We start from the raw sequence: 25,000 nt of genomic DNA on the forward strand, positions 1-25,000 counted from the left end.
CTTACTCTTGAAAGTTGTAATAGTAGAATGCACAAGGTGCCATTTTGAAATTGGGTAGTGTGTCATCAGTACCTCTTTTCATGTCAGTAATTATGTACCTTAGAGAGATACACTAGCCATGTCAGCTAACGCTTTTTTATTTGGGTTTTTTAGCCAATAGATATTGTTGTCATTTTTTTTGTCACTCAAACATCACATGAATACATATTACATAATTTTAAAACTGCAGCATTTTCTTTGTACCCCATGACATCATATTCCCCAATGCTGGAAGGGGGGCCCAAGTGAAAACGTTTGGGATCCCCTGCCCTACCGTACACCAGGCAGAGTGTTTTCCCCTGCCCTACCGTACACCAGGCAGAGTGTTTTCCCCTGCCCTACCGTACACCAGGCAGTGTGTTTTCCCCTGCCCTACCGTACACCAGGCAGTGTGTTTTCCCCTGCCCTACCGTACACCAGGCAGTGTGTTTTCCCCTGCCCTACCGTACACCAGGCAGAGTGTTTTCCCCTGCCCTACCGTACACCAGGCAGAGTGTTTTTACATGAAAGGATAGAGTGACTGTTTGTTGTTGGTTGTTCTTTAACGCAGGTCTTTCAGAGCTTGGGATGAGCTGAGATCAGGGATTGTCCTGTTGTCAAGTCAGATTTTAGCTTAGAGTCCCTGTCTGCCTGCCTATCCGTCTGTCTGTGTGTTTGTTTCTGTCTGTGTGAAGGGATATGAGAGGGAAGGGCTGCACCAGAGGCAGGATTTGGGTGGTTGTTTTAGACTGTTAGGCTGGTCTGAGATTAACTGAGTATGATTTTGGCTGGGGACACAGCATGACAGGGTAGGGGGAGAGAAGGCTGGGGACACGGCATGACAGGGTAGGGAGAGAGAAGGCTGGGGACACGGCCTGACAGGGTAGGGGGAGAGAAGGCTGGGGACACGGCCTGACAGGGTAGGGAGAGAGAAGGCTGGGGACACGGCATGACAGGGTAGGGAGAGAGAAGGCTGGGGACACGGCCTGACAGGGTAGGGGTAGAGAAGGCTGGGGACACGGCATGACAGGGTAGGGAGAGAGAAGGCTGGGGACACGGCATGACAGGGTAGGGAGAGAGAAGGCTGGGGACACGGCCTGACAGGGTAGGGAGAGAGAAGGCTGGGGACACGGCCTGACAGGGTAGGGAGAGAGAAGGCTGGGGACACGGCCTGACAGGGTAGGGAGAGAGAAGGCTGGGGACACGGCCTGACAGGGTAGGGAGAGAGAAGGCTGGGGACACGGCCTGACAGGGTAGCGGGAGAGAAGGCTGGGGACACGGCCTGACAGGGTAGGGAGAGAGAAGGCTGGGGACACGGCATGACAGGGTAGCGGGAGAGAAGGCTGGGGACACGGCATGACAGGGTAGGGAGAGAGAAGGCTGGGGACACGGCCTGACAGGGTAGGGAGAGAGAAGGCTGGGGACACGGCATGACAGGGTAGGGGGAGAGAAGGCTGGGGACACGGCATGACAGGGTAGGGAGAGAGAAGGCTGGGGACACGGCATGACAGGGTAGGGAGAGAGAAGGCTGGGGACACGGCCTGACAGGGTAGCGGGAGAGAAGGCTGGGGACACGGCATGACAGGGTAGGGAGAGAGAAGGCTGGGGACACGGCCTGACAGGGTAGGGGGAGAGAAGGCTGGGGACACGGCCTGACAGGGTAGGGAGAGAGAAGGCTGGGGACACGGCCTGACAGGGTAGCGGGAGAGAAGGCTGGGGACACGGCATGACAGGGTAGGGAGAGAGAAGGCTGGGGACACGGCCTGACAGGGTAGGGGGAGAGAAGGCTGGGGACACGGCCTGACAGGGTAGGGGGAGAGAAGGATGTTTTGCTCTTGTTCTGTATCAGTGGATGAAGCTGTTGTCAGATAGTCTCTTCATCACTTGTTCAATACAGGGGAGTTATGGGTAGTCAGAGGAATGGAGGGAAAGGAGATGATTCTGTTCTTCTATTATAAAGATGAGCTATAGTTTCAGAGATGTCAGTGTTCTCTGTAGTGTGTTGAGGGAGGGAGGGAGGGAGGGCTGAGCTGCATAACAATAGGATCAGTCCCACAGTCCTCTCCCAGGACACAGTGTTGGATCTGAAACAGATAGGCGATAAATTGGTACAAATTAATGTATAAAACCTCTCCCAATCTGAATCCCCTTCTCATCAGAATGAAGAACTGCACCGAGGATGGAGCACAGCAATCTAAGGGAGAGGGAGAGAGAATGAGAGGTGTAGTTCATTCCTCTGATTGAGAGATGGGGGAAGGGGAGTGAGAGAGTGGAACAAATCAGCTTTCTGTAGCCAGCAGACTGATTGTTATTCTCATGTCGCATAGAGAGGAGAGAGAGAGAGAGAGGTATGTATGTATGTATGTATGTATGTATGTATGTATGTATGTATGTATGTATGTATGTATGTATGTATGTATGTATGTATGTATGTATAGAGATATAGAGATATATATATAGAGATATAAAGTGGAGACGGCAGGCCTGGAGGACAGGACATTATGAAGTGGAGACAGCAGGCCTGGAGGACAACCAGGTTTCCATTCAATTGGTGACATATTTTCATGTGAATATTCTAAAATCCCCATAAAGAAGAAACTGCTAATTTCTCCCTCCGGTGGTGTTTCCACTAAACAGACTTGTTACAGATAAAAAACCAGTGTGTGACGACAATATTAACTTTTTTCCCACATGACTTTTCAGGTACCAAATAAAAATCTCACGTTCAGTGTGTTTCCGTCGCATTTTCAACTCTACCAATAGTTTTGTCTCAAACTGTTGTGTTAAATAGCAAAACACTCTGTTCCTGATGTGTGTTTTTAGCCAACAGCTGGCAGACACAGGAAGTCTACATGATGACATTATGATAAGAGCGCTGAATATTTGTATTTGTCAAACATCGATCATCATGTCAGTAATTGTTTTATAGATGTGAGGCGGGTGTATGTGGGTGTCTGTTCATATGAATGGGAGTGTGGAGGAGGTGAATATGAATGGGAGTGTGAAGGAGGAGGTGAATGTGAAGGAGGAGGTGAATATGAATGGGAGTGTGAAGGAGGGGGTGAATATGAATGGGAGTGTGAAGGAGGAGGTGAATGGGAGTGTGAAGGAGGGGGTGGTGATTAACTGGGTCTGATGGGTAAAGGGGGGGGACAGGGAGTGGGTGGTGGAAAGGGATGGATTTGGTTTGGAAGAGAGAAGGAAGGACCTAATTATACCATAGAGTAATTGTATTAATCTTTTAATACACCAAACATTACAGTTGGCACTATGCATTTGGGGAGGTAGCGATCTCCTGGCATCCGCCAAACACAGAAAGTCACTGAGCTCTTCAGTTAGGCCATTCTGTTGCCAATGTTTGTCTATGGAGATTGCATGGCTGTGTGCTCGATTTTATACACCTGTCAGCAAGGAGTGTGGGTGAAATAGCCGAATCCACTCATTTGAAGGGGTGTCCACATACTTTAGTGTAAGTAAATCAAATCAAATGTATTGGTCACATACACATGGTTAGCAGATGCTAATGTGAGTGTAGCGAAATGCTTGTGCTTCTAGTTCCAACCATGCACTAATATCTAACAAGTAATATAACCTAACAATTTCACAACAACTACCTTATACACACAAGTGTAAAGGAATGAATACGAATATGTACATAAAAATATATAAATGACTGATGGCCGAACGGCATAGACAAGATGCAGTAGATGGTATAGAGTACAGTATATACATATGAGATGAGCAATGTAGGGTATGAAAACATTATATGAAGTGGCATTGTTTAAAGTGGCTAGTGATACATTACATCAAGATGCAGTAGATGGTATAGCGTACAGTATATACATATGAGATGAGCAATGTAGGGTAAGTAAACATTTATATAACATAAAGTGGCTAGTGATAAATTGAATACATCAATTTTACCATTATTAAAGTGGCTAGAGATGAGTCAGTATTTTGGCAGCAGCCACTCAATGTTAGTGATGGCTGTTTAACAGTCTGATGGCCTTGAGATAGAAGCTGTTTTTCAGTCTCTCGGTCCCAGCTTTGATGCACCTGTACTGACCTCGCCTTCTGGATGATAGCGGGGTGAACAGGCAGTGGCTCGAGTGGTTGTTGTCCTTGATGATCTTTTTGGCCTTCCTGTGACATCGGGTGGTGTAGGTGTCCTGGAGGGCAGGTAGTTTGCACCCGGTGATGCGTTGTGCAGACCTCACTACCCTCTGGAGAGCCTTCCGGTTATGGGCGGAGCAGCTGCCGTACCAGGCGGTGATACAGCTCGACAGGATGCTCTCGATTGTGCATCTGTAGAAGTTTGAGTGTTTTTGGTGACAAGCCGAATTTCTTCAGACTCCTGAGGTTGAAGAGGCGCTGCTGCGCCTTCTTCACCACGCTGTCTGTGTGGGTGGACCATTTCAGTTTGTCCGTGATGTGTACGCCGAGGAACTTAAAACTCTCCACCCTCTCCACTACTGTCCCGTCGATGTGGATAGGGGGCTGCTCCCTCTGCTGTTTCCTGAAGTCCACGATCATCTCCTTTGTTTTGTTGACATTGAGTGTGAGGTTATTTTCCTGACACCACACTCCGAGGGCCCTCACCTCCTCCCTGTAGGCCGTCTCATCTTTGTTGGTAATCAAGCCTACCACCGTAGTGTATTCTGCAAACTTAATGATTGTGTTGGAGGCATGCATGGCCACGCAGTCGTGGGTGAACAGGGAGTACAGTAGAGGGCTGAGAACACACCCTTGTGGGGACCCAGTGTTGAGGATCAGCGGGGTGGAGATGTTGTTACCTACCCTCACCACCTGGGGGCTGGCCCGTCAGGAAGTCCAGGACCCAGTTGCACAGGGCGGGGTCGAGACCCAGGGTCTCGAGCTTAATGACGAGTTTGGAGGGTACTATGGTGTTAAATGCTGAGCTGTAATCGATGAACAGCATTCTTACATAGGTATTCCTCTTGTCCAGATGGGTTAGGGCAGTGTGCAGTGTGATGGCGATTGCATCGTCTGTGGACCTATTGTGGCGGTAAGCAAATTGGAGTGGGTCTAGGGTGTCAGGTAGGGTGGAGGTGATATGGTCCTTGACTAGTCTCTCAAAGCACTTCATGATGATGGGAGTGAGTGCTACAGGGCGGTAGTCATTTAGCTCAGTTACCTTAGCTTTTTTGGGAACAGGAACAATGGTGGCCCTCTTGAAGCATGTGGGGACAGCAGACTGGGATAAGGATTGATTGAATATGTCCGTAAACACACCAGCCAGCTGGTCTGCGCATGCTCTGAGGACGCGGCCGGGGATGCCATCTGGGCCTGCAGACTTGCGAGGGTTAACACGTTTAAATGTTTTACTCACGTTGGCTACAGTGAAGGAGAGCCCACAGGTTTTGGTAGCGGGCCGTGTCAGAGGAAAAAAGTTGTCAAGTCAAATCAAATTTATTTTTATATAGCCCTTCGTACATCAGCTGATATTCTCAAAGTGCTGTACAGAAACCCAGCCTAAAACCCCAAACAGCAAGCAAAGCATGTGAAAGAAGCACGGTGGCTAGGAAAAACTCCCTAGGAAAAACTCCCTAGAAAGGCCAAAAACCTAGGAAGAAACCTAGAGGAACCAGGCTTTGAGGGGTGGCCAGTCCTCTTCTGGCTGTGCAGGGTGGATATTATAACAGAACATGGTCAAGATGTTAAAATGTTAAAATGTTCATAAATGACCAGCATGGTCAAATAATAATAATCATAGTAGTTGTCGAGGGTGCAACAAGCACGTCCGGTGAACAGGTCAGGGTTCCATAGCCGCAGGCAGAACAGTTGAAACTGGAGCAGCAGCACGGCCAGGTGGACTGGGGACAGCAAGGAGTCATCATACCAGGTAGTCCTGAGGCATGGTCCTAGGGCTCAGGTCCTCCGAGAGAAAGACAGAAAGAGAGAATTAGAGAGAGCATATTTAAATACACACAGGACACCGGATAAGACAAGAGAAATACTCCAGATGTAACAGACTGACCCTAGCCCCCCGACACATAAACTACTGCAGCATAAATACTGGAGGCTGAGACAGGAGGGATCAGAAGACACTGTGTCCACTGTGTCCACTGTATTGTCCTCAAAGCGAGCAAAAAAGTTGTTTAGTTTGTCTGGGAGCAAGGCATCGTGGTCCATGACGGGGCTGGTTTTCCTTTTGTAGTCCGTGATTGACTGTAGACCCTGCCACATACCTCTCGTGTCTGAGCCGTTGAATAGCGACTCTACTTTGTCTCTGTACTGACGCTGAGCTTGTTTGATTGCCTTGCGGAGGGAATAGCTACACCGTTTGTATTCGGTCATGTTTCCTTCCGGTCACCTTTCCCTGATTAAAAGCAGTGGTTCGCTCGTTCAGTTTTGCGCGAATGCTGCCATCAATCCACAGTTTCTGGTTGGGGAATGTTTTAATAGACGCTGTGGGTACAACATCACCGATGCACTTGTTAATGAACTCACTCACCGAATCAGCGTATTCATCAATGTTGTTGTTCGCCGCAATGCGGAACATATCCCAGTCCACGTGATCGACGCGATCTGAAAGCGTGGAATCCGATTGGTCAGACCAGCGTTGAACAGACCTGAGGGCGGGAGCTTCCTGTTTTAGTTTCTGTCTATAGGCTGGGAGCAACAAAATGGAGTCGCGGTCAGATTTTCCGAAGGGAGGGCGGGGGAGGGCCTTATATACGGCGCGGAAGTTAGAATAACAATGATCCAGGGTTTTGCTACTCCTGGTAGCACAATGGATATGCTGATAGAATTTGGGGAGCCATGTTTTCAGATTAGCCTTGTTAAAATCCCCGGTGACAATAAATGCAGCCTCAGGATATGTGGTTTCCAGTTTACATAGAGTCCAATGAAGTTCTTTCAGGGCCATCGATGTGTCTGCTTGGTGGGGGGATATACACGACTGTGATTATGATCGAAGAGAATTCTCTTGGTAGATAATGCTGTCGGCATTTGATTGTGAGGAATTCTAAGTAAGGTGAACAAAATGACTTGAGTTCCTGTATATTGTTACGATCACACCACGTCTCGTTAGTCATAAGGCATACACGCATCATAATGACTCCAAGGTTACTTCGATATTATTTTTTAATATTTGTACATGAACTGCCATTTCTCACATAATTAATTTTATGGACACAAAAAGATCACACCATTTGTTGGCATTTATACCATTGTACCAAAACGTCCTGTTTCCATCACAGCTGTCGTGATTGTTTTGATACAGAATGACTTTACTTGCATAAATCTGTGGATGGTAACGTGGTTTATCTCTCTCTACTCCTCTCTCCATTTCTCTCTCCACATCTCTCTCTCTCTACTTCTCTCTCCATCTCTCTCTCTCTACTTCTCTCTCCATCTCTCTCTCTCTACTTCTCTCTCCATATCTCTCTCTCTACTCCTCTCTCCATATCTCTCTCTCTCTCTACTCCTCTCTCCATATCTCTCTCGCTCTCTCTACTCCTCTCTCCATATCTCTCTCGCTCTCTCTACTCCTCTCTCCATATCTCTCTCGCTCTCTCTACTCCTCTCTCCATATCTCTCTCGCTCTCTCTACTCCTCTCTCCACATCTCTCTCGCTCTCTCTACTCCTCTCTCCACATCTCTCTCGCTCTCTCTACTCCTCTCTCCACATCTCTCTCGCTCTCTCTACTCCTCTCTCCACATCTCTCTCGCTCTCTCTACTCCTCTCTCCACATCTCTCTCGCTCTCTCTACTCCTCTCTCCACATCTCTCTCGCTCTCTCTACTCCTCTCTCCATATCTCTCTCGCTCTCTCTACTCCTCTCTCCATATCTCTCTCGCTCTCTCTACTCCTCTCTCCATATCTCTCTCGCTCTCTCTACTCCTCTCTCCATATCTCTCTCGCTCTCTCTACTCCTCTCTCCACATCTCTCCTCTCTCCACATCTCTCCTCTCTCCACATCTCTCCTCTCTCCATATCTCTCTCTCTCTCTCTACACTCCTCTCTCCATATCTCTCTCTCTCTCTCTCTCTCTACACTCCTCTCTCCATATCTCTCTCTCTCTCTCTCTCTCTACACTCCTCTCTCCATATCTCTCTCTCTCTCTCTCTCTCTACACTCCTCTCTCCATATCTCTCTCTCTCTCTCTCTCTACACTCCTCTCTCCATATCTCTCTCTCTCTCTCTCTCTACACTCCTCTCTCCATATCTCTCTCTCTCTCTCTCTCTACACTCCTCTCTCCATATCTCTCTCTCTCTCTCTCTCTACACTCCTCTCTCCATATCTCTCTCTCTCTCTCTCTCTACACTCCTCTCTCCATATCTCTCTCTCTCTCTCTCTCTCTACACTCCTCTCTCCATATCTCTCTCTCTCTCTCTCTCTCTACACTCCTCTCTCCATATCTCTCTCTCTCTCTCTACACTCCTCTCTCCATATCTCTCTCTCTCTCTCTACACTCCTCTCTCCATATCTCTCTCTCTCTCTCTCTACACTCCTCTCTCCATATCTCTCTCTCTCTCTACACTCCTCTCTCCATCTCTCTCTCTCTCTCTCTCTACACTCCTCTCTCCATATCTCTCTCTCTCTCTACACTCCTCTCTCCATCTCTCTCTCTCTCTCTCTCTCTACACTCCTCTCTCCATCTCTCTCTCTCTCTCTCTCTACACTCCTCTCTCCATATCTCTATTTCCCACAGAATGTTTCATGTTGATTATTTCTTTGGGTGGAGCCAGGGGACAATCATCTTGTTGAATTGTGTTGTCTCTTCTCCTTTCATATCAGTCAGAACACTACTACAGGAAGGAATCTATAACAACAAACCCACTTTACCTCCCTTAATGGCAGCCCTGATGGTGAAATTCTCCTGACTTTGAGGCAAGACTTCAGTCCACTTGATTGACAAAGCCCTTGTGAAAACGATGAGCTGTATTTAAAAGGCAGTGACGGTATACTGGCGGAGATAGTTGAAGCGTTGGAGTGGGAAGATGCACACAAGTTGTGACAGTGATGGTTTTGACATCCTCCTGGTGTCTCACTGAAATCCCTCCCCGGGAGGCCTGTTTCTGAAGGACGTTCTTGAATATCAGATTGTGTCTGCGCATGTGTGGTGGGAGGAATAAGGGGGCAAATGACTTTAAAGCGACACAGAATGATACCCAGAGAATACCTCTCAGAAAGTATGAGAGCTGTACTTGTTGTTATCACTGAGGCCTAGTATCTATCTCTCTGATCAGCAGCACGTAGCTCACACAGAGACGAGCAGTGGAATGGTCCACAGCTCTGTGTTCTCTCAACCCTAACACAGCTCTCTGTCCTCTGTGTTCTCTCAACCCTAACACAGCTCTCTGTCCTCTGTGTTCTCTCAACCCTAACACAGCTCTCTGTGTTCTCTCAACCCTAACACAGCTCTCTGTGTTCTCTCAACCCTAACACAGCTCTCTGTGTTCTCTCAACCCTAACACAGCTCTCTGTGTTCTCTCAACCCTAACACAGCTCTCTGTGTTCTCTCAACCCTAACACAGCTCTCTGTGTTCTCTCAACCCTAACACAGCTCTCTGTGTTCTCTCAACCCTAACACAGCTCTCTGTGTTCTCTCAACCCTAACACAGCTCTCTGTGTTCTCTCAACCCTAACACAGCTCTCTGTGTTCTCTCCTCCTTACCTACATGTTCTGCTCAACGTTCTACTGCCATACTCCACTCTTTCAAAAGTGTGTGATCATAAGGACGTGTTCAGAAAGTTTGTCAAGTAGACATGTACATAGAAATGTAGGAGTGTCTTTGAAGTTGCGATGTCAGTTAAAAGTCTGGAAGTGTGTTTCAGTTAAAAGTCTGGAAGTGTGTTTCAGGTACAAGTCTGGAAGTGTGTTTCAGGTACAAGTCTGGAAGTGTGTTTCAGGTACAAGTCTGGAAGTGTGGACATGGAGAGAATGATGTTCGTCACATTCCATCTCCATGGTAACAAAGGAAGAAAATTCAGAGTTGTGTGTGTGTGTGTAGCCCAGCTACTGGGTAAAACTTGGGTTTAATTCTACTTGCTTGGTAAGTATGCCTTCTTAAAGGTGTTGGGTTTAATTCTACTAGCTTGGTAAGTATGCCGTTTTAAAGGTGTCGGGTTTAACTTCTCTAGGGCCAGTGGGACGATTTCGTCCCACCTACGTAACAGCCAGTGGAATCCCGTGGCGCGTTATTCAAATACCTTAGAAATGCTATTACTTCAATTTCTCAAACATATGACTATTTTACACCATTTTAAAGACAAGACTCTCGTTAATCTAACCACATTGTCCGATTTCAAAAAGGCTTTACAGCGAAAGCAAAACATTAGATTATGTCAGCAGAGTACCCAGCCAGAAATAATCAGACACCCATTTTTCAAGCTAGCATATAATGTCACATAAACCCAAACCACAGCTAAATGCAGCACTAACCTTTGATCTTCATCAGATGACACACCTAGGACATTATGTTATACAATACATGCATGTTTTGTTCAATCAAGTTCATATTTATATCAAAAACCAGCTTTTTACATTAGCATGTGACGTTCAGAACTAGCATACCCCCCGCAAACTTCCGGTGAATTTACTAAATTACTCACGATAAACATTCACAAAAAACATAACAATTATTTTAAGAATTATAGATACAGAACTCCTCTATGCACTCGCTATGTCCGATTTTAAAATAGCTTTTCGGTGAAAGCACATTTTGCAATATTCTAAGTAGATAGCCCGGCATCACAGGGCTAGCTATTTAGACACCCACCAAGTTTAGCCCTCACCAAAGTCAGATTTACTATAAGAAAAATGTTATTACCTTTGCTGTTCTTTGTCAGAATGCACTCCCAGGACTTCTACTTCAATAACAAATGTTGGTTTGGTTCAAAATAATCCATAGTTATATCCAAATAGCGCCGTTTTGTTCGTGCGTTCAAGACACTATCCAAAAGGGTAGTTTTTTGTCACGCGTTTCGTGACAAAAAAATTCTAAATATTCCATTACCGTACTTCGAAGCATGTCAACCGCTGTTTAAAATCAATTTTTATGCAATTTTTCTCGTAAAAAAGCAATAATATTCCGACCGGGAATCTGTGTTTTAGTACAAAGAGAGAAAATAAAAACATGGGGTCGCCTCGTGCACGCGCCTCAGTCTGATTGTCCTCTGATAGACCACTTACCAAAGGCGCTAATGTTTTTCAGTCAGGGGCTGGAATTACATCATTCAGCTTTTTCCCGGGTTCTGAGAGCCTATGGGAGCCGTAGGAAGTGCCACGTTACAGCAAAGATCCTCAGTTTTCAATAAAGAGAGTCAAGAAGAACAAGAACTTGTCAGACAGGCCACTTCCTGTAAGGAATCTTCTCAGGTTTTTGCCTGCCATATGAGTTCTGTTATACTCACAGACACCATTCAAACAGTTTTAGAAACTTTAGGGTGTTTTCTATCCATAGCCAATAATTATATGCATATACTAGTTTCTGGGCAGTAGTAATAACCAGATTAAATTGAGTACGTTTTTTTATCCGGCCGTGTAAATACTGCCCCCTAGCCCTAACAGGTTAAAGGGCATTGAGGACTAAAGTGTCTGAGGTGGAGAATGACGTCACGTTCTGAATGCGGAAATGTCAGCTACGGTATATTAGTGGTGATTTAGGATCAGTCGTGTTGTTTTCAAAGGACAACAGGTTTAATTCTATTGATTTTAGAAGCTGTAAAGATTAAACAGAAATGACTTTAAAGTGCCTGGGGTTTGTGCTCTGCTGGCATCAGTCTGTCTCCGAAGTCTGCCTACCCTTACCCCCCCTCTCCCTCTCTCCCCAGTCTGTCTACCCTTACCCCCTCTCCCTCTCTCCCCAGTCTGTCTACCCTTACCCCCCCTCTCCCTCTACCAAGTCTGCCTACCCTTACCCCCCCTCTCCCTCTCTCCCCAGTCTGTCTACCCTTACCCCCCCTCTCCCTCTCTCCCCAGTCTGTCTACCCTTACCCCCTCTCCCTCTCTCCCCAGTCTATCTACCCCCCTCCCTCTCTCCCCAGTCTGTCTACCCTTACCCCCTCTCCCTCTCTCCCCAGTCTTTCTACCCTTACCCCCCCTCTCCCTCTCTCCCCAGTCTGTCTACCCCCCCTCTCCCTCTCACCCCAGTCTGTCTACTCCCTTTCTCCCCAGTCTGTCTACCCTTACCCCCCTCTCCCTCTCTCCCCAGTCTGTCTACCCCCTCTCCCTCTCTCCCCAGTCTGTCTACAGACGGCAGGCTGCTTTAAGAGAACAGCTCCGCTCCCACAACTCATAAGGTCACACAGGTGTCAATATTACACAGATAATCCCCCCCATCCACCTCCCCCTCACTCCCCTCACAACCTGTCCTCTGTGTTGGGTTTATGGAGGAGCCACAGACAATGCTTACCCAATGAGAGCAGGCGTGGGAGCAGGCGGGGCCATGTGAGAGGTTCTTTGCCATTTGGGAGGGAGACCTCAATTAGCCCGACGAACCGGTGCCTGTATATAGCCTCACTACTGTTATTTTTCACTGTCTTTTTACTGTTGTTTTTATTTATTTACTTATCTACTGTTCACCTAGTACCCATTTTTTTACTTAGAAATTGCACTGTTGGTTAGGGCCTGTAAGTAGGCATTTCACTGTAAGGTCTACACCTGTTGTATTTGGCGCACATGACAAATAAACTTTGATTTGATTTGACAACAGAGGACCCGAGTCATTGTCCAACATGTCTCACATTCCAATGGAGAGGATTCTAGAATTATTAACACATTCCAATGGAGAGGACTCTAGAATTATTAACACATTCCAATGGAGAGGACTCTAGAATTATTAACACATTCCAATGGAGAGGACTCTAGAATTATTAACACATTCCAATGGAGAGGACTCTAGAATTATTAACACATTCCAATGGAGAGGACTCTAGAATTATTAACACATTCCAATGGAGAGGACTCTAGAATTATTAACACATTCCAGTGGAGAGGACTCTAGAATTATTAACACATTCCAATGGAGAGGACTCTAGAATTATTAACACATTCCAATGGAGAGGACTCTAGAATTATTAACACATTCCAATGGAGAGGACTCTAGAATTATTAACACATTCCAATGGAGAGGACTCTAGAATTATTAACACATTCCAATGGAGAGGACTCTAGAATTATTAACACATTCCAGTGGAGAGGATTCTAGAATTATTAACACATTCCATGTTTTGAGATAGTTCCTAGAGCGGAACTGAGGAAGTCTGCATGGATATGATAGTTGTGTGCCATAGTTGAATTCTAATTGTGTGTGGCAGGCGAGGCTACCCACTGGGCACACAGTGGTTGAAGCAACGTTGTTTCTACGTCATATCAATGAAATTGCGTTGAATCAACATTGAATAGACACACGGAGCCCCAAACACACAAACAACATGCAGGGTGTCATGTCAAAATCATCCCAGAGTGAAATCGTTCCCAATATGTATAAATCATCCCAGAGTGAAATCGTTCCCAATATGTATAAATCATCCCAGAGTGAAATCGTTCCCAATATGTATAAATCATCCCAGAGTGAAAGTTATTCAGCACATGCTTTGTAAACAACAGGTGATAACTTTAGCCTAATGATGGCAATGTGAAGTTGTGGAATGCCATCAATAACATGTCATGCAATCATTGGTGCTGTGTGACTGCTATGTAGGGCACCTGGAACAGCACTATTCTCTACCTCAGGGGTGTAGTCATACCGATCAACTCATGGCTATAGAAATCAGAATGAATAGAACAGGCTTGGAACCTCTAACCCTGGTAAACTCATGGCCATAGAAATCAGAATGAATAGAACAGGCTTGGAACCTCTAACCCTGGTAAACTCATGGCCATAGAAATCAGAATGAATAGAACAGGCTTGGAACCTCTAACCCTGGCATTTTGACTGGTCAACTCATGGGTACACTTGCAATGGCTGCCGGATGTTGTCATCAAATCAAATTTGTATTTGTCACATGCTTGGTAAACAACAGGTGGAGACTTGAGTGTTGTGGCCACCCTCTCCTGCTGTGCTCTCAGGTGGTTTGTGCCTGTGTGTATTATCATGTAGCTGGGTGTTTAGACATCAGAGTTTAGACACTGTGTGTTTGGGAAAAAGTTTATTTTCTTGTATATATTTCCTGTTTAAGTCCAATCTGTGGCTTGTGTATGTCCTCAGTGGGTGTGGGGTGTTAGTCAGGAGGGCTATCAGGGTGGCTGACAGGAGGGTGGGGTGGGGGGGTGGGGGGGGTGAGAGGTGGACTGTTCTGCTGTGATGTTAACACTATGATCAGGGTCTGGTGTGGGCTGTTCTGCTGTGGTGTTAACACTATGGTCAGGGTCTGGTGTGGACTGTTCTGCTGTGATGTTAACACTATGGTCAGGGTCTGGTGTGGACTGTTCTGCTGTGATGTTAACACTATGGTCAGGGTCTGGTGTGGACTGTTCTGCTGTGGTGTTAACACTATGGTCAGGGTCTGGTGTGGACTGTTCTGCTGTGGTGTTAACACTATGGTCAGGGTCTGGTGTGGGCTGTTCTGCTGTGGTGTTAACACTATGGTCAGGGTCTGGTGTGGGCTGTTCTGCTGTGGTGTTAACACTATGGTCAGGGTCTGGTGTGGACTGTTCTGCTGTGATGTTAACACTATGGTCAGGGTCTGGTGTGGGCTGTTCTGCTGTGATGTTAACACTATGGTCAGGGTCTGGTGTGGACTGTTCTGCTGTGGTGTTAACACTATGGTCAGGGTCTGGTGTGGGCTGTTCTGCTGTGATGTTAACACTATGGTCAGGGTCTGGTGTGGACTGTTCTGCTGTGGTGTTAACACTATGGTCAGGGTCTGGTGTGGGCTGTTCTGCTGTGGTGTTAACACTATGGTCAGGGTCTGGGATGGGCTGTTCTACTGTGATGTTAACACTATGGTCAGGGTCTGGTGTGGACTGTTCTGCTGTGGTGTTAACACTATGGTCAGGGTCTGGTGTGGGCTGTTCTGCTGTGGTGTTAACACTATGGTCAGGGTCTGGGATGGGCTGTTCTACTGTGGTGTTAACACTATGGTCAGGGTCTGGGATGGGCTGTTCTACTGGCTTCCTCTGCTCATTTTCCGAATAACAACATAAGCCTGGAGACAGAAGAATGTTCATTACCAAAGTGATGCAGTCGCTAATCTAAACACAGTTGTCTCCCACACTAGACTTCAAATGAACCCAGTCTTGGCTAGGCGTGACTCAAAGCTTCAGAGCTGATTCCAGTGTCTTCCCTTTAAACCTTTTACTACGGTGGGCTAAATCAGGGTCTCACAGAGTGTTTCTTTGGTTGTCTTAAACAAATCTACTTTGAAACAAAAGTATTCACCTCACAGACATGGTTATGGGCTTAAATAATGAAGACACCTGTACCATGTCAGACAGAGTTGAAATGTACTCAATTCTGAGTTTGCATCCCAATATTACACTTTATATACACTGCTCAAAAAAATAAAGGGAACACTTAAACAACACAATGTAACTCCAAGTCAATCACACTTCTGTGAAATCAAACTGTCCACTTAGGAAGCAACACTGATTGACAATACATTTCACATGCTGTTGTGCAAATGGAATAGACAACAGGTGGAAATTATAGGCAATTAGCAAGACACCCCCAATAAAGGAGTGGTTCTGCAGGTGGGGACCACAGACCACTTCTCAGTTCCTATGCTTCCTGGCTGATGTTTTGGTCACTTTTGAATGCTGGCGGTGCTTTCACTCTAGTGGAAGCATGAGACGGAGTCTACAACCCACACAAGTGGCTCAGGTAGTGCAGCTCATCCAGGATGGCCCATCAATGCGAGCTGTGGCAAGAAGGTTTGCTGTGTCTGTCAGCGTAGTGTCCAGAGCATGGAGGCGCTACCAGGAGACAGGCCAGTACATCAGGAGACGTGGAGGAGGCCGTAGGAGGGCAACAACCCAGCAGCAGGACCGCTACCTCCGCCTTTGTGCAAGGAGGAGCAGGAGAAGCACTGCCAGAGCCCTGCAAAATGACCTCCAGCAGGCCACAAATGTGCATGTGTCTGCTCAAACGGTCAGAAACAGACTCCATGAGGGTGGTATGAGGGCCCGACGTCCACAGGTGGGGGTTGTGCTTACAGCCCAACACCGTGCAGGACGTTTGGCATTTGCCAGATAACACCAAGATTGGCAAATTCGACACTGGTGCCCTGTGCTCTTCACAGATGAAAGCAGGTTCACACTGAGCACATGTGACAGGCGTGACAGAGTCTGGAGACGCTGTGGAGAACGTTCTGCTGCCTGCAACATCCTCCAGCATGACCGGTCTGGTGGTGGGTCAGTCATGGTGTGGGGTGGCATTTCTTTGGGGGGCCGCACAGCCCTCCATGTGCTCGCCAGAGGTAGCCTGACTGCCATTAGGTACCGAGATGAGATCCTTAGACCCCTTGTGAGACCATACGCTGGTGCGGTTGGCCCTGGGTTCCTCCTAATGCAAGACAATGCTAGACCTCATGTGGCTGGAGTGTGTCAGCAGTTCCTGCAAGAGGAAGGCAATGATGCTATGGACTGGCCCGCCCGTTCCCCGGACCTGAATCCAATTGAGCACATCTGGGACATCATGTCTCGCTCCATCCACCAACGCCACGTTGCACCACAGACTGTCCAGGAGTTGGCGGATGCTTTAGTCCAGGTCTGGGAGGAGATCCCTCAGGAGACCATCCACCACCTCATCAGGAGCATGCCCAGGCGTTGTAGGGAGGTCATACAGGCACGTGGAGGCCACACACACTACTGAGCCTCATTTTGACTTGTTTTAAGGACATTACATCAAAGTTGGATCAGCCTGTAGTGTGGTTTTCCACTTTAATTTTGAGTGTGACTCCAAATCCAGACATCCATGGGTTCATAAATTGGATTTCCATTGATTATTTTTGTGTGATTTTGTTGTCAGCACATTCAACTATGTAAAGAAAAAAGTATTTAATAAGATTATTTATTTCATTCAGATCTAGGATGTGTTGTTTAAGTGTTCCCTTTATTTTTTTAAGCAGTATATAATGAAGGGGTCTGGGGGTTGCTGGTCTGTGGGTTTATATAATGAAGAGGTCTGGGGGTTGCTGGTCTGTGGGGTTGTATAATGAAGAGGTCTGGTCTGACCCGCTAAGGTGGGGGTATCTTTCTCAAGAGAAACCTTAACCTGCTGAGATATCTCTTTGATTATGTGAAAGTCCAGATGAAACTGTTTGGAATTGCCCTATACCATTACAGTTACAGACTTGTACAGGTTGAGAGAGTCCTCATTGTCTCGTGTCCTGAGTTTCCACCCATCGCAAGCACACCACCTCTTAACAGAGGAGTAGTGTGTTAATATAGCACTGTGCCATGCCAGGGGATGGTCTGGTTAATATAGCACCATGCCAGGGGATGGTCTGGTTAATATAGCACCATGCCAGGGGATGGTCTGGTTAATATAGCACCGTGCCAGGGGATGGTCTGGTTAATATAGCACCATGCCAGGGGATAGTCTGGTTAATATAGCACCGTGCCAGGGGATGGTCTGGTTAATATAGCACCATGCCAGGGGATGGTCTGGTTAATATAGCACCATGCCAGGAGATGGTCTGGTTAATATAGCACCATGCCAGGAGATGGTCTGGTTAATATAGCACCATGCCAGGGGATGGTCTGGTTAATATAGCACCATGCCAGGGGATGGTCTGGTTAATATAACACCATGCCAGGGGATGGTCTGGTTAATATAACACCATGCCAGGGGATGGTCTGGTTAATATAGCACTGTGCCATGCCAGGGGATGGTCTGGTTAATATAGCACTGTGCCATGCCAGGGGATGGTCTGGTTAATATAGCACCATGCCAGGGGATGGTCTGGTTAATATAGCACTGTGCCATGCCAGGGGATGGTCTGGTTAATATAACACCATGCCATGGGATGGTCTGGTTAATATAGCACTGTGCCAGGGGATGGTCTGGTTAATATTGCACTGTGCCATGCCAGGGGATGGTCTGGTTAATATAGCACTGTGCCAGGGGATGGTCTGGTTAATATAGCACCATGCCAGGGGATGGTCTGGTTAATATAGCACCATGCCAGGGGATGGTCTGGTTAATATAGCACCATGCCAGGGGATGGTCTGGTTAATATAGCACTGTGCCAGGGGATGGTCTGGTTAATATAGCACTGTGCCAGGGGATGGTCTGGTTAATATAGCACTGTGCCAGGGGATGGTCTGGTTAATATAGCACTGTGCCAGGGGATGGTCTGGTTAATATTGCACTGTGCCATGCCAGGGGATGGTCTGGTTAATATAGCACTGTGCCAGGGGATGGTCTGGTTAATATAGCACCATGCCAGGGGATGGTCTGGTTAATATAGCACCATGCCAGGGGATGGTCTGGTTAATATAGCACCATGCCAGGGGATGGTCTGGTTAATATAGCACCATGCCAGGGGATGGTCTGGTTAATATAGCACCATGCCAGGGGATGGTCTGGTTAATATAGCACTGTGCCATGCCAGGGGTTGGTCTGTGTCAATATAGCACTGTGCCATGCCAGGGGATGGTCTGGTTAATATAGCACTGTGCCATGCCAGGGGATGGTCTGGTTAATATAGCACTGTGCCATGCCAGGGGTGGTCTGGTTAATATAGCACCATGCCAGGGGATGGTCTGGTTAATATAGCACTGTGCCATGTCAGGGGATGGTCTGGTTAATATAGCACTGTGCCATGTCAGGGGATGGTCTGGTTAATATAGCACTGTGCCATGTCAGGGGATGGTCTGGTTAATATAGCACCATGCCATGGGATGGTCTGGTTAATATAGCACCATGCCAGGGGATGGTCTGTGTTAATATAGCACCATGCCAGGGGATGGTCTGGTTAATATAGCACTGTGCCATGCCAGGGGATGGTCTGGTTAATATAGCACCATGCCAGGGGATGGTCTGGTTAATATAGCACTGTGCCATGCCAGGGGATGGTCTGGTTAATATAACACCATGCCATGGGATGGTCTGGTTAATATAGCACTGTGCCAGGGGATGGTCTGGTTAATATTGCACTGTGCCATGCCAGGGGATGGTCTGGTTAATATAGCACTGTGCCAGGGGATGGTCTGGTTAATATAGCACCATGCCAGGGGATGGTCTGGTTAATATAGCACCATGCCAGGGGATGGTCTGGTTAATATAGCACCATGCCAGGGGATGGTCTGGTTAATATAGCACTGTGCCAGGGGATGGTCTGGTTAATATAGCACTGTGCCAGGGGATGGTCTGGTTAATATAGCACTGTGCCAGGGGATGGTCTGGTTAATATAGCACTGTGCCAGGGGATGGTCTGGTTAATATTGCACTGTGCCATGCCAGGGGATGGTCTGGTTAATATAGCACTGTGCCAGGGGATGGTCTGGTTAATATAGCACCATGCCAGGGGATGGTCTGGTTAATATAGCACCATGCCAGGGGATGGTCTGGTTAATATAGCACCATGCCAGGGGATGGTCTGGTTAATATAGCACCATGCCAGGGGATGGTCTGGTTAATATAGCACCATGCCAGGGGATGGTCTGGTTAATATAGCACCATGCCAGGGGATGGTCTGGTTAATATAGCACTGTGCCATGCCAGGGGTTGGTCTGTGTCAATATAGCACTGTGCCATGCCAGGGGATGGTCTGGTTAATATAGCACTGTGCCATGCCAGGGGATGGTCTGGTTAATATAGCACTGTGCCATGCCAGGGGTGGTCTGGTTAATATAGCACCATGCCAGGGGATGGTCTGGTTAATATAGCACTGTGCCATGTCAGGGGATGGTCTGGTTAATATAGCACTGTGCCATGTCAGGGGATGGTCTGGTTAATATAGCACTGTGCCATGTCAGGGGATGGTCTGGTTAATATAGCACCATGCCATGGGATGGTCTGGTTAATATAGCACCATGCCAGGGGATGGTCTGTGTTAATATAGCACCATGCCAGGGGATGGTCTGTGTTAATATAGCACTGTGCCAGGGGATGGTCTGGTTAATATAGCACTGTGCCAGGGGATGGTCTGGTTAATATAGCACCGTGCCAGGGGATGGTCTGGTTAATATAGCACCGTGCCAGGGGATGGTCTGGTTAATATAGCACCGTGCCAGGGGATGGTCTGGTTAATATAGCACCGTGCCAGGGGATGGTCTGGTTAATATAGCACCATGCCAGGGGATGGTCTGGTTAATATAGCACCATGCCAGGGGATGGTCTGGTTAATATAGCACTGGCCATGCCAGGGGATGGTCAGGTTAATATAGCACCATGCCAGGGGATGGTCTGGTTAATATAGCACCATGCCAGGGGATGGTCTGGTTAATATAGCACCATGCCAGGGGATGGTCTGGTTAATATAGCACCATGCCAGGGGATGGTCTGGTTAATATAGCACCATGCCAGGGGATGGTCTGGTTAATATAGCACCATGCCAGGGGATGGTCTGGTTAATATAGCACCATGCCAGGGGATGGTCTGGTTAATATAGCACTGTGCCAGGGGATGGTCTGGTTAACATAGCACTGTGCCATGCCAGGGGATGGTCTGGTTAATGTAACACTGTGCCATGCCAGGGGATGGTCTGGTTAATATAGCACTGTACCAGGGGATGGTCTGGTTAATATAGCACTGTGCCATGCCAGGGGATGGTCTGGTTAATATAGCACTGTGCCATGCCAGGGGATGGTCTGGTTAATGTAACACTGTGCCATGCCAGGGGATGGTCTGGTTAATATAGCACTGTACCAGGGGATGGTCTGGTTAATATAGCACTGTGCCATGCCAGGGGATGGTCTGGTTAATATAGCACCATGCCAGGGGATGGTCTGGTTAATATAGCACTGTGCCAGGAGATGGTCTGGTTAATATAGCACTGTGCCATGCCAGGGGATGGTCTGGTTAATATAGCACCGTGCCAGGGGATGGTCTGGTTAATATAGCACCGTGCCAGGGGATGGTCTGGTTAATATAGCACCGTGCCAGGGGATGGTCTGGTTAATATAGCACCATGCCAGGGGATGGTCTGGTTAATATAGCACCATGCCAGGGGATGGTCTGGTTAATATAGCACTGTGCCAGGGGATGGTCTGGTTAATATAGCACTGTGCCAGGGGATGGTCTGGTTAATATAGCACCGTGCCAGGGGATGGTCTGGTTAATATAGCACCATGCCAGGGGATGGTCTGGTTAATATAGCACTGTGCCAGGGGATGGTCTGGTTAATATAGCACCGTGCCAGGGGATGGTCTGGTTAATATAGCACCGTGCCAGGGCATGGTCTGGTTAATATAGCACTGTGCCAGGAGATGGTCTGGTTAATATAGCACCGTGCCAGGGGATGGTCTGGTTAACATAGCACCGTGCCAGGGGATGGTCTGGTTAATATAGCACCATGCCAGGGGATGGTCTGGTTAATATAGCACTGTGCCATGCCAGGGGATGGTCTGGTTAATGTAACACTGTGCCATGCCAGGGGATGGTCTGGTTAATATAGCACTGTACCAGGGGATGGTCTGGTTAATATAGCACTGTGCCATGCCAGGGGATGGTCTGGTTAATATAGCACTGTGCCAGGGGATGGTCTGGTTAATATAGCACCGTGCCAGGGGATGGTCTGGTTAATATAGCACCATGCCAGGGGATGGTCTGGTTAATATAGCACCATGCCAGGGGATGGTCTGGTTAATATAGCACCATGCCAGGAGATGGTCTGGTTAATATAGCACCATGCCAGGGGATGGTCTGGTTAATATAGCACCATGCCAGGGGATGGTCTGGTTAATATAGCACCATGCCAGGGGATGGTCTGGTTAATATAGCACCATGCCAGGGGATGGTCTGGTTAATATAGCACCATGCCAGGGGATGGTCTGGTTAATATAGCACCATGCCAGGGGATGGTCTGGTTAATATAGCACCATGCCAGGGGATGGTCTGGTTAATATAGCACCATGCCAGGAGATGGTCTGGTTAATATAGCACCATGCCAGGGGATGGTCTGGTTAATATAGCACCATGCCAGGGGATGGTCTGGTTAATATAGCACCATGCCAGGAGATGGTCTGGTTAATATAGCACCATGCCAGGAGATGGTCTGGTTAATATAGCACCATGCCAGGAGATGGTCTGGTTAATATAGCACCATGCCAGGGGATGGTCTGGTTAATATAGCACCATGCCAGGAGATGGTCTGGTTAATATAGCACCATGCCAGGGGATGGTCTGGTTAATATAGCACTGTACCAGGGGATGGTCTGGTTAATATAGCACTGTACCAGGGGATGGTCTGGTTAATATAGCACTGTGCCATGCCAGGAGATGGTCTGGTTAATATAGCACCATGCCAGGAGATGGTCTGGTTAATAAAGCACCATGCCAGGGGATGGTCTGTGCGGAAGAGTAAGTTGGTTACGTTCCATTTTTATAAGTGTTAACAGATTTTTATAATAGCAAAAAATTGCTCTTGATTTTCCATAAGAAGCTACTTTTTGTGCTCTTTTCATTCCTTCTCATTTTTTACATCCAGAGGACACTGTATTGTAATGATCTCTGAACAGCGGGATGGAGCTTCAAAGGCCTCTGCATTTGGATGGGGGAGGCTGTGAAACTCTCCTGCAGTTGTTGGGCTCAAGGGCTTTGACACCTCTCACTTCACACCTCAGTGCTAATTCAAGTTGCAGTCAGATCTGTTCTGTCCTAACAAGCTTGGTAGCCTTAACTTAGCATTCAGTCCTTACAAAGTCAAATATATCATTGTAAACTATTTTTCTTCTTGGCTTTAAAAGTAGCTTCAGACTAAACATTACTCACTCAGTTCCAGGTTGGATGTTGTTTTAAGGTTTCTGTTGTTTGTTTGCCACTGAATTTGCTGTATAGCTTGGAAATATGATTCTTTGGAAGTAGGAATCCTTCCAGGTAATTTGGTCCAAAATCAGTTTGTGTTTTTGGAGTTTTGATTTGGAGTGAAGGTTATGTTGTGGAGGGTAATAACCTGTATATGTCCTGGTGACATAGTGAAGGTTATGTTGTGGAGGGTAGTATCCTGTATATGTCCTGGTGACATAGTGAAGGTTATGTTGTGGAGGGTAGTATCCTGTATATGTCCTGGTGACATAGTGAAGGTTATGTTGTGGAGGGTAGTATCCTGTATATGTCCTGGTGACATAGTGAAGTTTATGTTGTGGAGGGTAGTAACCTGTATATGTCCTGGTGACATAGTGAAGGTTATGTTGTGGAGGGTAGTATCCTGTATATGTCCTGGTGACAGTGAAGGTTATGTTGTGGAGGGTAGTATCCTGTATATGTCCTGGTGACATAGTGAAGGTTATGTTGTGGAGGGTAATAACCTGTATATGTCCTGGTGACATAGTGAAGGTTATGTTGTGGAGGGTAGTATCCTGTATATGTCCTGGTGACATAGTGAAGGTTATGTTGTGGAGGGTAGTATCCTGTATATGTCCTGGTGACATAGTGAAGTTTATGTTGTGGAGGGTAGTAACCTGTATATGTCCTGGTGACATAGTGAAGGTTATGTTGTGGAGGGTAGTATCCTGTATATGTCCTGGTGACAGTGAAGGTTATGTTGTGGAGGGTAGTATCCTGTATATGTCCTGGTGACATAGTGAAGGTTATGTTGTGGAGGGTAGTATCCTGTATATGTCCTGGTGACATAGTGAAGGTTATGTTGTGGAGGGTAGTATCCTGTATATGTCCTGGTGACATAGTGAAGGTTATGTTGTGGAGGGTAGTATCCTGTATATGTCCTGGTGACATAGTGAAGGTTATGTTGTGGAGGGTAGTATCCTGTATATGTCCTGGTGACATAGGGAAGGTTATGTTGTGGAGGGTAGTATCCTGTATATGTCCTGGTGACATAGTGAAGGTTATGTTGTGGAGGGTAGTATCCTGTATATGTCCTGGTGACATAGTGAAGGTTATGTTGTGGAGGGTAGTATCCTGTATATGTCCTGGTGACATAGTGAAGGTTATGTTGTGGAGGGTAGTATCCTGTATATGTCCTGGTGACATAGTGAAGGTTATGTTGTGGAGGGTAGTATCCTGTATATGTCCTGGTGACATAGGGAAAGTTATGTTGTGGAGGGTAGTATCCTGTATATGTCCTGGTGACATAGTGAAGGTTATGTTGTGGAGGGTAGTATCCTGTATATGTCCTGGTGACATAGGGAAGGTTATGTTGTGGAGGGTAGTATCCTGTATATGTCCTGGTGACATAGTGAAGGTTATGTTGTGGAGGGTAGTATCCTGTATATGTCCTGGTGACATAGTGAAGGTTATGTTGTGGAGGGTAGTATCCTGTATATGTCCTGGTGACATAGTGAAGGTTATGTTGTGGAGGGTAGTATCCTGTATATGTCCTGGTGACATAGTGAAGGTTATGTTGTGGAGGGTAGTATCCTGTATATGTCCTGGTGACATAGGGAAAGTTATGTTGTGGAGGGTAGTATCCTGTATATGTCCTGGTGACATAGTGAAGGTTATGTTGTGGAGGGTAGTATCCTGTATATGTCCTGGTGACATAGTGAAGGTTATGTTGTGGAGGGCAGTATCCTGTATATGTCCTGGTGACATAGTGAAGGTTGTGTTGTGGAGAGTAGTATCCTGTATATGTCCTGGTGACATAGTGTTGTGGAGGGTAGTATCCTGTATATGTCCTGGTGACATAGTGAAGGTTATGCTGTGGAGGGTAGTATCCTGTATATGTCCTGGTGACATAGTGAAGGTTATGTTGTGGAGGGTAGTATCCTGTATATGTCCTGGTGACATAGTGAAGGTTATGTTGTGGAGGGTAGTATCCTGTATATGTCCTGGTGACATAGTGAAGGTTATGTTGTGGAGGGTAGTATTCTGTATATGTCCTGGTGACATAGTGAAGGTTATGCTGTGGAGGGTAGTATCCTGTATATGTCCTGGTGACATAGTG

General features: G+C 47.0%; 1 protein-coding gene across 1 annotated transcript in view; it reads left to right on the forward strand.

Moving 5' to 3' along the window:
• Nucleotides 1-25,000, forward strand: part of LOC106613245 (neuroserpin) — a 50,093-nt gene that overhangs the window by 5,829 nt on the left and 19,264 nt on the right. The gene's annotated exons all lie outside the window — the stretch shown is intronic.

Source organism: Salmo salar, chromosome 09, assembly GCF_965601325.2.
Source record: "Salmo salar chromosome 09, fSalSal1, whole genome shotgun sequence".
Classification (NCBI taxonomy): domain Eukaryota; kingdom Metazoa; phylum Chordata; class Actinopteri; order Salmoniformes; family Salmonidae; genus Salmo; species Salmo salar.